At 47.2% G+C, this 13,021-nt stretch overlaps 1 pseudogene; it reads right to left on the reverse strand.

Moving 5' to 3' along the window:
* Positions 1-10,449: 10,449 nt before the first annotated feature.
* Positions 10,450-10,623, reverse strand: LOC143990470 (U2 spliceosomal RNA; annotated as a pseudogene).
* Between the last annotated feature and the right edge of the window lie 2,398 nt (positions 10,624-13,021).

Genomic DNA, 13,021 nt, shown 5'->3' on the forward strand with positions numbered 1-13,021 from the left:
TCCAATCACTTGATTCATCATCCTCTGCATTCTGTTAGCCAGCAACTTAGCCAGAATCTTATAATCACAGTTTAATAAGGTGATCGGCCTCCAATTTTTGATGTCTCGAAAGTCTCCTTTCTTATATAATAGCGTGATTATCCCTTCCCTCATTGACTCCGAAGTTCTCTTACCTTCCACACATTCTTTAATTACTTCGCACACCTGATCCTTTATCACCGGCCAGCACTTGGACTAAAACTCAATGGGTAACCCATCTCCACCTGGCGTCTTGTTACTTTTCATCCCTTTCAACACCCCCTCCACCTCCAATTCAGTCACTGGATCGAGTAAACTTTTGGCATCTTCAGTACGCAGGTTCCCCTTCACCGCCTCACAATAGTCTTCCATCTCTTCCTTCGACACATCCTCACCTCCCCCATATAATTCTTCATAAAAGGATCTCACCGCCTCTTCCATCCTTTCACTGGACACCTCTTCCTCACCATCCAACACAGTGCGAAAGACTTTCCTCGTCCCATAAGATTTTTTAAAGAAGAACCTAGAACATTTTTCATCCTCCTCCATTAACTCTACTTTTGCCCTAAATACAATCCCCTTCCCACGTTCCTTCAAGCTCATATTGCTCGCTTCCCATACTTCCTTAATTTCCTCCTCCACTTCCACACCCATACTTCTACACCGATATAGAAAATGCAATTTATCAAGCAACCTTGCATCCTCCTCCTGTCTCCTATCAGCTCTCTCCTTCCCCAGTCTTCTAAAATAGCCACGATCTTCCCCTTAGCCCAATCCCACCACGACAGTAAGTCCCCAAAATCATGCTTCCTCTTCACCAAGCTCTCAAAAAAGGGTGCATACACCTCCACCAACCCCTCTACATTCAGCAAAGACACATTAAGTTTCCACACATCTTTCCCAAACTCTACACCAGTCTTTAAATCAAAAGTCCTGAGTAGCAATACATGATCCGAAAAGGTAACTGGATTCACTTTGTAATCCAATATCTCCAAAAATTGTGAAGAGAAAATAAAATTGATCCTGGACCGTACTGTACCCTTGTCTGAGAAGTATGTAAAGGATACGTTCTCTTTCTCAATTTCCACATCTACAAGATGAAAATCCTCCACCAACTCATTCAGAGCCCCAGAGTATATATCCATCCCTCCGCCTTCCCCTGTGCCTTGTCTCTCCTCCCCCCTCCTGACACAGTTAAAGTCCCCCCACTAAGACTGTGGGAATCCTCCCGGGCAAAAGCAACCTCAACGTATTAAAGAACACGCATCTCTCATTCTTCTCTGCAGGAGCATAACAGTTTATCACCCGTACTTTCTTCTCATGCACCTCAAAAACTGCCATTTGCATCCTCCCAGGCACCAAAACGTAATGGGTCACACACTGTATCATGGGATTTTTTACCAAAATTCCCACCCCCTCACTTTGCAAATCACATTCCATAAAAACATCCCACTCTTCCAATCATCCTTTATCACCCTCTCCACACCACATTCCTGCACACAAATCAGATCAGCCTTAATATTGTTCAGTTCATCAAATACTGCTGCCCTCTTCCAACCAGAACAGATACTCCTCACAATGAGCGCCATTGTAAGGAAAAAATTAAACAAAACACCGGCCATAACGAAACGTTTAAAAGTCCATCCTAGACTCAGCCATACTAGCATCCTGTACTCCAGCTTGATTTCTCTGTCTCCTCCTAGAAAATGGAGAGCTGGCAGATTCTTCCGAATCCCCATCTTCATCAGCCACCGGGGCAGCTCCCCCCTCCACCGCCCCTTTCTCCACCCGAGCCTTCTTCCGTGATGACTCACCAGTGGGATTTTCTAAAGAAATAACCAGTGGTTGCCCACACGGCAAACTAGCCTCACTGTCCAAAACAGCCATTTCATCATCCTCTTCTTTTCCTCCACCACCATTCTCTTCCACTTCCTCCTCCTCTTCTTCTACTGAAGACAGTCCACTCATAAGGGCTAACAACATTCCTGGACTAGACATCATCCCCTCCATATCTAGGGCTACATTCTCCCCTTCTGCTAGAACACTGTCTTGTTCTTCAACTGGCTCTTGATGTACCGTACCAGCCACCGCTCCACCACCTTCACTTGCAGCAACTGCCCAATGCCAGCTTAGCCGCTCTTTCCTCAAAAGCCGCCCATCTTTTTGAAGCAAAATACTGATCACACTGCTTTGCCAAGTGCCCTGGTTCTTTACAGATGTCACACCATCTTTGTTCCTTAAAGTCCTTCGAAAAATGACCCTCTCTTTTACAGAACCTACACTTGGCCTTTTTATCACAGTCAATACTTGCGCGCCCATACATGCAGCACTTTCGGCAATAAACTGGCTGTCCCGGATAGAAGAGAAACCCCCTCTCTTCTCTGATTGTAAATACCGCTGGGGGCCCCCTCACTCCACCCACACAAGTCACATCCATCTTAAACTTCCCAAAAAATTTGTACTTCCCCGACCAGATTCCAAATTTATTCTTCACCTTCTCCCCTCCCTTTAAAGTGTCACGATATGACTGCAAAAAAGCCCTTACTAAATTAATGTCCGCAAATGGATTGTACATATGGACTGCGATAGGTTTTTCCTCCTGCATAAATAATGGCATCACTTCTACTTTTTCCATCACATCTTCACCTGCTGCTCATCTTGCAGCTTCATAAGCGTTCCAACAAACCTCAGAAGAAACAAAGGTTACATCATAAATGCGTTGCTGTGAGAAGTCTTGCAGACACATCTAGAAATTCCATCAAGATATCCACTACGATCGTCCGCAGATTCACTTCATTCTTGAAGTGCAACGAGTCTCTCAAACCTCGGTTCGCCATGTTCTTGGTGCAGTAAATCACCAGCCGCCCCAGACTCCAGCAAAAGGGGATCCCGGGAAAACACCCTTACCGACCTACCGCCCCTGTGGGACTACTACCCACAATCGCCCTCTCATCAACTTCCAGCAGCATCCTACCCAATAGCAGCAGGGGGTGCACCAATCAAGGAAACACCCCCAGACGGAGCAGGACTGGTGCTTTCCATAAACCCTCTGACTCCGACACAAGATCGCAGCCAAAAGGCCGAGAAGAGATAACCCAATTATTCTCTTTTCCGAGCGAGAGGCGCCCTGCCCGCAACCAAAAACTCACTGAGAGCAGCTGCCCAGGGCCCCCCCATCTGCCCTTCCCCCGCAACTAAACCGGGCGGAGATGCTGATACGCAACTTTTCACACCTGGCCCCGGGCTTGCGGTCTCGGAGGAAGTGGCTGGAGCGGGGTTCTTCTTTTTCTTTCCGGTCTTCTTTTCGCTCTTCCCCATCGTCTTGGAGATGGAAGTCGCTTCAGGTGTTCTTAGGCAGCTTCCTTCTGGTTCCTTGACGTCTTCGCTCTTTTTCGTAGCCTTTACAAAGGCTCTAGCATCTACTGCCTGGAGGTAGTAATGCGGAGAGGGGGGGGAGGAGGGAAGACCGCTATCTCGTTCCTTGTGGGGGCTAAGCCTCTAGCCCAATAGCAGCAAGTAGGTGAAGCTGAATTTAATCAATGATCCTACAAGGCCGAGCAGAGAGTACCCCACAAGGACCTAATGGCTTGGATAGATACAAGTGGTTCTCAACGTCCTAGCTGTGAAGCAGAGACACCCCTAAAGGCTATAGTCGATTTTTTTATTTTTTTTTAATCCCGTCTGCATGAATCGTGTACTCTGAACTCCTTCAATCAACTCTCCAGAGACTGAGCAACGTTCTTTACATCATTCAGGTAAGTATTTTGTATCAAAACTTCTTAAAAACCATTAAAAATAAAACGGACAAACAAAACCCACCTCCTAAATAACTATCGCAAATTCCACCTCCCAAAATTCCAGAAAACATCTGCCTCCTCCACACCCAACTTTTTCCGATCATATAACAAGACATAGTACAACTTAGGCCGCGTACACACGCGGGGACTGTTCGCTCAACTTTGTCCGCTGAACAGTGTTTCGGCGGACAGTCCGCTCGTGTGTGGGCTTTCAGCGGACAGTTTCAGCGGACAGTCTGCTGAACAAAGTTTTTCGGAAATTCCGAAAAACTGTCCGCTGAAACTTTGTTTCAGCGAACAGTCCCCTCGTGTGTAGGCTTGTTTGTCAAACTAAGTTCCGCGCATGCTCAGAAAGGATTTACACGCCGAAGTTTGCATTGCAGTGTATAGGACGTCGTTTTCTAGTCCCGTCGTACGTGCCGTTCACGTCATCGCGCACGGTTTCAGCGGACTGTTCGTTCGTCGTGTGTGGGCAAGTCCGTCCATGCTAATTTTGAGCGGACTGTCCGCTGAAACTGTTTGACGGACAAAGTTGGGCGAACAGTCCCCGCGTGTGTACGCGGCCTTTCTCAAAACTCACTCTGCACATTCTTCCTCAGACACGACAAAACTCCCTTTCCTATAACCGCACCTTGCTTCCCAAACCACCTCTTTCACAATCGCTGAAAAAATCCACCCTCGCCTCTTCTTCACATCAGACCCACCACCCACCAAACCATATAAAATCTAATTCTGTGTAATCTCCTCCACCTCCAACACATTTTTTACAAAACCCGCCAACCTTTCCCACACATTTCATACAAAAGAGCACCCCAAAAACACATGTCCTACTCTTTCAATTCCACCACATCCTTCCCTCACACATTTCTCATCTCTCGCCAAGTCTCTAGATTTCAGAAAGGTCATTGTCATCAAAACTTCATGAAAACCCATCCAAACAATCTCTTTTTGTTTATTGGTCACACCATCCATTTCCAAGTTCCTCCAACACTCTTCCGCCTGTTTTGTCCTTAAATCAGCAATGTTGGAAACCACCTCCTCCTTCCTTAGCCATTTAACCAAAGTGTTTTTTTACTATTGCGCCATTCCCCAGGTCCCTCAGACCAGTCTCATCATACCATGTCTTAAGCTTGGTGTAGTAAGGAGGGGGCACAAGAGCCACCGGTTTTGTCAGATCCCGTGCCCCCCAACCTCACCTCACCACAAACCACCCCATCAAATAACGCATAAAGCACATGGTTTTTCCTCCATTCAAAAAGGCCTTATAATGTAGCAACCAAAAAATGACTCTATTTTAGGAAAATTGTAACCTCCCATCTTAACTTTTTTAGAAACAGTAGATCTTGCCACCCGCTCCATCTTAGAACCCCCAAAAAAGGTAAAAAGAAGTCTTTCAATTTTCTGTAACCACCTTTTGTTAAAAGGAAAAATGACCCCAAAATAAAGTAACAAAGGCAGACAAACCGCCTTTACAATCAAAACTTTTCCGGACAGATGACGCAACTTCAATAAATGAAATTGTTTAGATAATTTCTCCACACACTTTGTTGCATTCTCTTGGTTCCGTAAGTTTCTTTCAAAATGTATATCCAACACACTAATGGTCTGGACTTTACTAATTTTGTTTGAAGAGATGTCATCTGGTCCACTCAAAGTACACACTGCACTCTTACTCCAGTTCACCCGCATTCCTGCGACACTTCCAAAGAGTTGCAACTGTAGTTCTGCCCTAGCAAGATCCCTTCTTGATTTACATAAAAAGGTCACGTCATCCATGTAGCATAAAGACTTTAACCCGCTCCCATTACTACCCGGAACAAAAAAGCCTTCAAAAGCCTTATGTTGTGCATGTTGAAGAAGAGGTTCTATAATGCAAATGAACAAAACCGGGGACAGGGGACACCCCTGCCTTACCCCCGATTTTATCCCAAAAGGGTCCGACAGGATCTCATTAATCATGACTCTACAATTTACATTTTGTATAAAGACTCCCAAACCATGCTTACTAAACTATCCAGAAAACCCAGCCTTCTCAGGACGTGAAACATAAACTGGTGAGAAACCCTATTGTACGTATGGATGGCCGAATGGTTCGCCCGGCAGTCGTTTCACGGCGAATTTCGGCTGTTCGCAGTCCGCCCGATCGGCAGACTATTGCTGCCGTTCACCCGGCGGACTTCCGTGTTTACTGTGTAAAAGAACTTTGACCTATGATGACACATCCATCATGGGGTACAGGACAGCCAACTGAGACATTACAGCACATGGACACTTGGACATTCCCCCTAACTTATAAATAGACCCGATCCGGCGGCCATTTTACATTCTTTCTTCTGTCACTATAGGGAGAGGTTGCAGTGACCCAAATCGCTAGCTATTTGGTACACAAAAGTTATTTTCAGGACTGGTATAGGTGTTAGGTGTAGTTCAGGATATAGGTTTGAGACACTGCTGTGCTACTGATTGTTGCAGCAGCCTGAGTGTCTTTTGTAAGTTTAGAGAAAGGGACAGGACAGTGTGTCTGCTGCAGGGACAGTCAGTTTAATCATTAGCTGTTACTATCAGGTCCACAAAAGTGCTATTCAAGTTATTGTTCCAGCAGCCTCTGTTTTGTCAGTTTATATAGGGAAGCTGTGTGTGAGGCAGTGAGGGACAGTCAGTTTAATCAGTCGCTGTTACTATTAGGTCCACAAAGGTTCTTTTCAGGACTGGTATCAGTGGTATGGTAATAGGCTTGTACACGTATAATATTCTTTCTTCCAAATATAGAAAGAATATTATACTTGACTGCTGCCCTTCTGCTGCAGTCTGCTAATCAATCACAACCTACTTGTTCCACAAAGGTCCTTTATAAGGACTGGTAAGGTCTAGGGTGCTACAGTACATAGGGTTGAGTGAGGTACAGTCTGCTATTCCATAAGGACTGGTATAGGTCCACAATACATAGGGTTGAGGTGCACTACTGCTGACCGCTGACCTATACTGCAGCAGTCTTTCATCAGTGAATAAAATAAAGAATCCTGCGCAAATCGTGCCACTGAACAAATGGATGATAAATATAAATATAAAAAAATAAATAAAACAAGAGTCAATGAAAAATCATATAAATAGACACACCGATGAGTGTAGGTGTATGGTGAAAAAACTTGAGAAAGAACTCAAAAAATCGGTGTCTATTTATATGATTTTTCATTGACTCTAGTTTTTTTTTTTTTTTTTATATTTATATTTATCATCCATTTGTTCAGTGGCACGATTTGCGCAGGATTCTTTATTTTATTCATTTATGCGATAGTTTGTGTTTACTATTTTTGTCCCGCCGCATTTTTGTATTATTTAGCAGCACTTGCACTTTCTTCACCCCACTGGTTGGTTTATTATACCTTGAAACATTTTCTATTTTTTATGTACATAGATTTATTTCACGTTTAGCACTTAGTGGCGCGAGGGTCAATTTTTCACAGTCTTTCATCAGTATAGGGACTGAGAGTTTTGTCACAGGGTCATTTAAAAAATGACAGGCAGAGGAAGAGGCAGGCCCTTCCGCAGGGGTGGTAGGGGTAGGGCAGGAGCAACAGGCTTGAGCCAAAGTGGGAAGTTGCAGAAGGTGCGTTCAATTACTTTAAAGGACGCACCAGACTTGGTTGAGTGGCTCACTCAGCCTTACTCTTCTGCACCCTCCTCACCCTCTTGATCTGCACCCTCTTCTTCACTCTCTGCTATGTGCACCCCCAAAGACACTACCACCAACACCACCACCACCACCACATACCTTCCGCTTGAGTCACAGGAATTATTTTCCGATCCATATCAAGACATTTCTGATGCGCAGCCACTCTTGGTATTGGATCAGGAAGAGGAGGTAGCAACAACCGCTACTCAGCAGTCTGACGATAGTACCCAGATCAGCCCAAGGAGGAGGTTGGTCCCCGGAGTTGCTGCCTACTCCGAGATCTCTACTTATAGCGGTGGGGAAGGTGACGTTGATGATGACGTGTCTAGTGATGTCACGTGGCTGCCCACAAGAGAGGAAGAGGAGGGGAGTTCAGAGGGAGATATGGACCAGCAGATAAGGAGGAGAAGCAGGAATAACTTACATTGCACAGGAGGGACAAAGCAGACTGCAAATGTATCAGGAGCGAGTCATCGACTATGTATGGTCACATCTGGCACTCCCAGGACACCGGCACATGGCTCCGCAGTGTGGGCTTTTTTTAACGTGTCCGCTGCTGACAGTAGCGTTGCCATCTGCAATCTTTGCAGTCAAAGCATTAGTCGCGGTAAGCCCAACACTCACCTAGGGACGACCGCCTTAAGAAGGCACATGAGCAGCCATCACCGAGCCCAGTGGGAGCAACGGAACACACAAAGCCACACTCCAGGCTCTGAAGAACCGGAGAGCTGGCGGATTCCTCACTAGAATCCCCATCCTTAGGTATTCCCCCTTCACCTTCCACCCCACCAGTCCAGGACGGATCTGCCCTGGGTCTTTTACTAGCGTAAGTGTCAGGTGCAGTACAGGAATCCTCAATCCTCTGGCTGCATTCAATACTACTAACACTGTCCATTTCAGCATCATCTTCCTCCGAATCCCTGTCCGACAAACTTCCAAAAAGTTACGATGAATCCCTCTCTCCCAGAAGGGCATCCTCATTCACAACTCCATCCTTCTCCTCTTCTTGTTCACCAAGGGGGCACTGAACCTCACCAACGCCATATTCACCTGGCACGGCATCTGTGGTATCAGAGCATGCACCTCCACCTGCCACACTGTCTGCAGCAGCCGTGGTTGTGCCTTCCCCTCCCTCCACATCATCTGCCCGCTCATTAGGCACAACATCATTGACCGGGTGCTCCGGAGGGCTACTGTGAGGGTCCACTTGCACATAACCAGCCCCTCCCGAACTCTCCTTTGCACCATCTGACGGTCTCTGTTTCCTGCTCTCTCTCCTTTCCTTCGCTGGTAAGGTGGTAGCCCGCCAATCCTTCCTTGCAGCCTGATAAGTCCAACACTGTTTAGCCATGTGACCAGGTTCCTTACAAATGTCACACACTCTACCTTCCTTACATTCACGAGCCAAATGTCCACCTTTCCCACAAAAACGACACTTTAAACCTTGATTACATTCACTACTGGTATGTTCATACATCATGCACTTCCTGCAATAACGGGGCTGTCCGGGGTAAAAAAGAAAACCCCGTTCTCCTCCAATAGTGAATACTGCAGGGGGTCTCCTGACTCCTCCCACACAGCTTGAGTGATTCTTAAAGGATCCGTAGAAACGGTACTTCCCGGACCAGATCTGGAAGTTATTGAAAACCTTCTCCCTACCTCTCAAGTTATCACAGTAGTTACTTAGGAAAGCTTTCACTAAACTCACATCTGCAAACCTGGCCTCACCAGAAAACAAAGCGAATCCCAAATACCCCGGACCGCCATTTTGGTGCATGAGATGCACCAGCCGCCTTCAGGTCCTGCTGCTTTCCTATGGGGGCCCCCGCAAGGGGAAACCCCCACAGTTCCGCCAACCACCCAAAGAAAAAGTCGCCTTCAGAAGGGCGACCGCTTCCCGTTGCCCGGGGACTAAGCCTAAGGCCAATAGCAACAAGGGTGGCCCTCCGAAAAGGGATGCTCCCCCCAAGGCCGACCGTCGGGTACCCCGGGCACCTTTCAACCAAGTCGCTCACAGTAAAACTGCACTGGATCTTGGCCAAAAGGCAGAGAAGCGATAACCCAATTATTCTCTTTTCCAAGCGAGCGGCGCCCTGCCCGCAACCCAGAGCTCACTGAGAGCTGCTGCCCTGGCCCGCCTGCCCTTCCCCCTATCTAGACCGGGCGGAGACGCTGATCCGCAATTTTTCACACCTGGCCTGGGCTTGCGGTCTAATCTTTTCCTGATGACCTAGATACCAATCCACATTTCTAACACCTGTCCAACACCTTGACAAGCACTTGCTGACCTTGGAAGTGACCAGCAGGCAGCCAGCAGCACTAAATGCACACATCCAGGTGCTCCTCGTTGATGCTCAATGAGGGAAAATCATTTGCATGAGACCGCCTCCTGGACACGTGGACGAAAGCCGACCGTCATGGACCAACTAGAGGGAGACACAGGATGTGCGGAATGAATATTCAGGCAGGGCCTGCTTTTGAGCAAGCTGGCTGTACTAAGGGACAGAAATGGAGCAAAGTCAGCCCTATTGCAATGGCTGAGCTGGGCTGCTGCTCTTCAACCTGACTGACATGGGAAGAAAAAAAGGCCTCCTTTTGGGCCTTGCATAGAAAGTTCATTCAAACTCTAGCTAGCTGCCTTGTCGAAATGTGTCTACTTGCTGACTGACTTGATAGGTTTGGCTTCTTGCAACTACTGCCACTTCACCTGCTGCTTCCTGAGAAAAAAAAATTGAGCGAGCAAGGAGTGAGGGAGGGAGAAAGAAAGGCCAAGAAACTGACACAAAGCAAAAACACCAGTACACACAGGGGTTAAACGCAAATTTATTGCAAAAATGAACAACATACAGACAGCTTGTGAGCAAAAGTAACATTGCAAGTGAGTGAGCAAGCAAGCAAAAGGATGAGGATGGAGGAGAATTTGTTGTTTGAATTCATTCTGTTTTTGGAAACTGCATAAAAGAGGGGTGCACCGGTCCTGGAGGTACTGCAATACCAGGTCGATGCGTGGAGTGGACAGAGCAAGCTCTTCTTCCATCTCCCGGTTCTAAAAATCCATTTAATATATGGTCCCCAGATGGGGGACGTATCAGATATTAAACTGATAAGAACAGATTTTTTTGATTGAAAATATATACTTAATTTGGCAAGAAAATATACACAAAAACAAATACTTTGAACAGGGTACATTCCACTCTGTACTGCGACGCAGTGCATAAATACACTACATAACAATACAGTTCCAAGCATACAAATAAATTACATTCATCCTGCGGTATGATGCCTGATGTGTTGCGCAGAGTAATAATACCCCGAAACATCACATCATGCATGATGCCGCATTACCCCGAAAGCATTACGGAAAACATGTAATAAAAATCAAGTCATACTGCCATAGTCAAAGTCAAATGGCATTTTAATGAGCAACAGGTCCTCCTTAAAGTCCATCAAGTGATGCTCTCTGAGCAGACTGTGAATCAGTCTGCGACAGTCCTCGATGGACATCCTCTCCCTCTGGTGGATGAGGCGCTTTCTGGCACACCAAACAGCGTCCTTAAAGCAACACAGCACCCGCAAGGCACTGTCAATGTCCTCCTGTGAATGAGTTCCACAAAAGAGTCTGTTCCACAGACTGCTATCACACACTTTGGTGTGTTGAACTAAGTCTTTGAGATCAGGTTCCAGAGCCGTCAACAGGCCCTGTGCAAAGGGACACTCACAGAAACATGCAGAGCAGTTTCCTCCTGGATGATGCAAAAGGGGCAGTGTCTGTATCTGCACAGGTTTCTGGCATGCATGAATGTCCTGAGTGGAAACCCCCCTTGGATTGGCATCCATGCCAGATCTTTGTGCCTGTTGGTGAGTCTCTTTGAAAAAACATTCCTCCAGACCACTTTACAAGTGGCTGAAGGGAGGCCTGGAACAGTCTCAACAATATCCGATGCTCTAATCAACTTGTGGATAGTTTTTGGCTTCCACAAGTCGGGCTTCACTCCATGTAGCCCCAGCTCCCTAATAAACTTGAAAGTGTCCAAGTAGTACCAAGGAGTCTCCCAGTTGTAGGGGATGGAGCTGTCCCATTTGTCCCATCCAAGGGACCTCCAAAGAGGCAGGAGGAAGAAACGGGACATGGAGTTACCACCAGAGTCTACAGTTCTGTCCACCAAAGTTCTGCGGATGCAGTTACAGGCAAAGAAGACCCTCAGTAGAGTGGCGATGTCGGGCACGCCCCTTACCGCCCTTGAGGGGTTCCTTGAACATAACTGCCCGCTTTACTCTGTCCATTTTGGAGCTCCAGATGAAGTGAAACACTGCCCTGGTGATGGCCTTGCAGGTGTTAACCCGGGGGGGCCAGGCCTGGTCGAGGTACTGCAACACAAAGAGGATCTCGCTGCAGAGTGCCAGTGTTTTACCTTTTGATGGTGAGTTCTCGGAGGCTCCAAAGTCCAAACTTTTGTTGCATTTTAGACAGTCTTTCTTCCCAGGACTTCAGGGCTGCGCCCTCTGCTCCAAACCAGACCCCGAGAATTTTGATGAAGTCTGCTTTGATGCTGAAGGGCATGGGTGCAGAAGAAGGTAGGAACCACTTTCCGAAGAGCATGATTTCCCGCAGTTGACCTTTCCCCTGAAGCTTGCCCGAAGTCCTGAAAGGTCTGGGCGAGTGTGTTGATGGAGCGCCGGTCGGCACAGAACACCATCACATCATCCATGTAGAGTGAGCACTTGACCTCCCGTCTGTCCGTTCCTGGTGCGGTGATCCCTCTGATCTCTGGGTTTCGTCTGGTGCTTCGGACGAAGAGCTCTATACAACAGACAAAAAGCAGAGGTGAGAGAGGGCAGCCTTGTCTGACCCCAGATGACACTGGAAAGGGGTCAGTTTTCCAACCTTCACCAACACCACACTATAGATGTCATTATACATAACATTTACATATGACCAAACATTTCCCCAAGACCAAACATGCGCAGAGCGCTGCACATAAACTCGTGAGACACGGTCAAAGGCCTTCTCCTGGTCAAGACTGACCAGGGCCGTGTGCACACGGTGGCTATGAATGTACTGGACCGTGTCCCGGACAGGAATGCCACAAGTCTGATCCGGGTGGATGATCTGTCCGATGACAGACTTCAGCCTGTTGGCCAGAACTTTGTTGAGGATTTTGTAGTCCACGTTCAGAAGAGAGATCAGACGCCAATTTTTTAGGTCCGATCTCTCCCCCTTGCGCTTATACAGAATCGTGATCATCCCCTCCCTTAGAGTCGGAGGCATTCTGCCCTCTACCACCATCTCCTCGTACAGCTCAAGCAGGTCCGGGCCCACGAGATCCCACAGCGTTACATAAAGTTCAACTGGGAGACCATCGTAGCCCGGGGTACTGCCCCACCAAAAGGATTTAGCGGCAGAGTGCAGCTCCTCCAACACCAAGGGGGTGTTAATGGCCGATGAACCTGCAGGATCAATTGGGTTAGAGATACCTGACAGGAACCTGTCGGCTGCCTGTGTGTCTGTTGTTTTCAGGGAGTAGAGGTTGGT

The sequence above is a fragment of the Lithobates pipiens genome, unplaced genomic scaffold, assembly GCF_037356315.1.
Source record: "Lithobates pipiens isolate NorthernLeopardFrog02 unplaced genomic scaffold, aLitPip1_a1.2 Scaffold_18, whole genome shotgun sequence".
Taxonomy (NCBI): domain Eukaryota; kingdom Metazoa; phylum Chordata; class Amphibia; order Anura; family Ranidae; genus Lithobates; species Lithobates pipiens.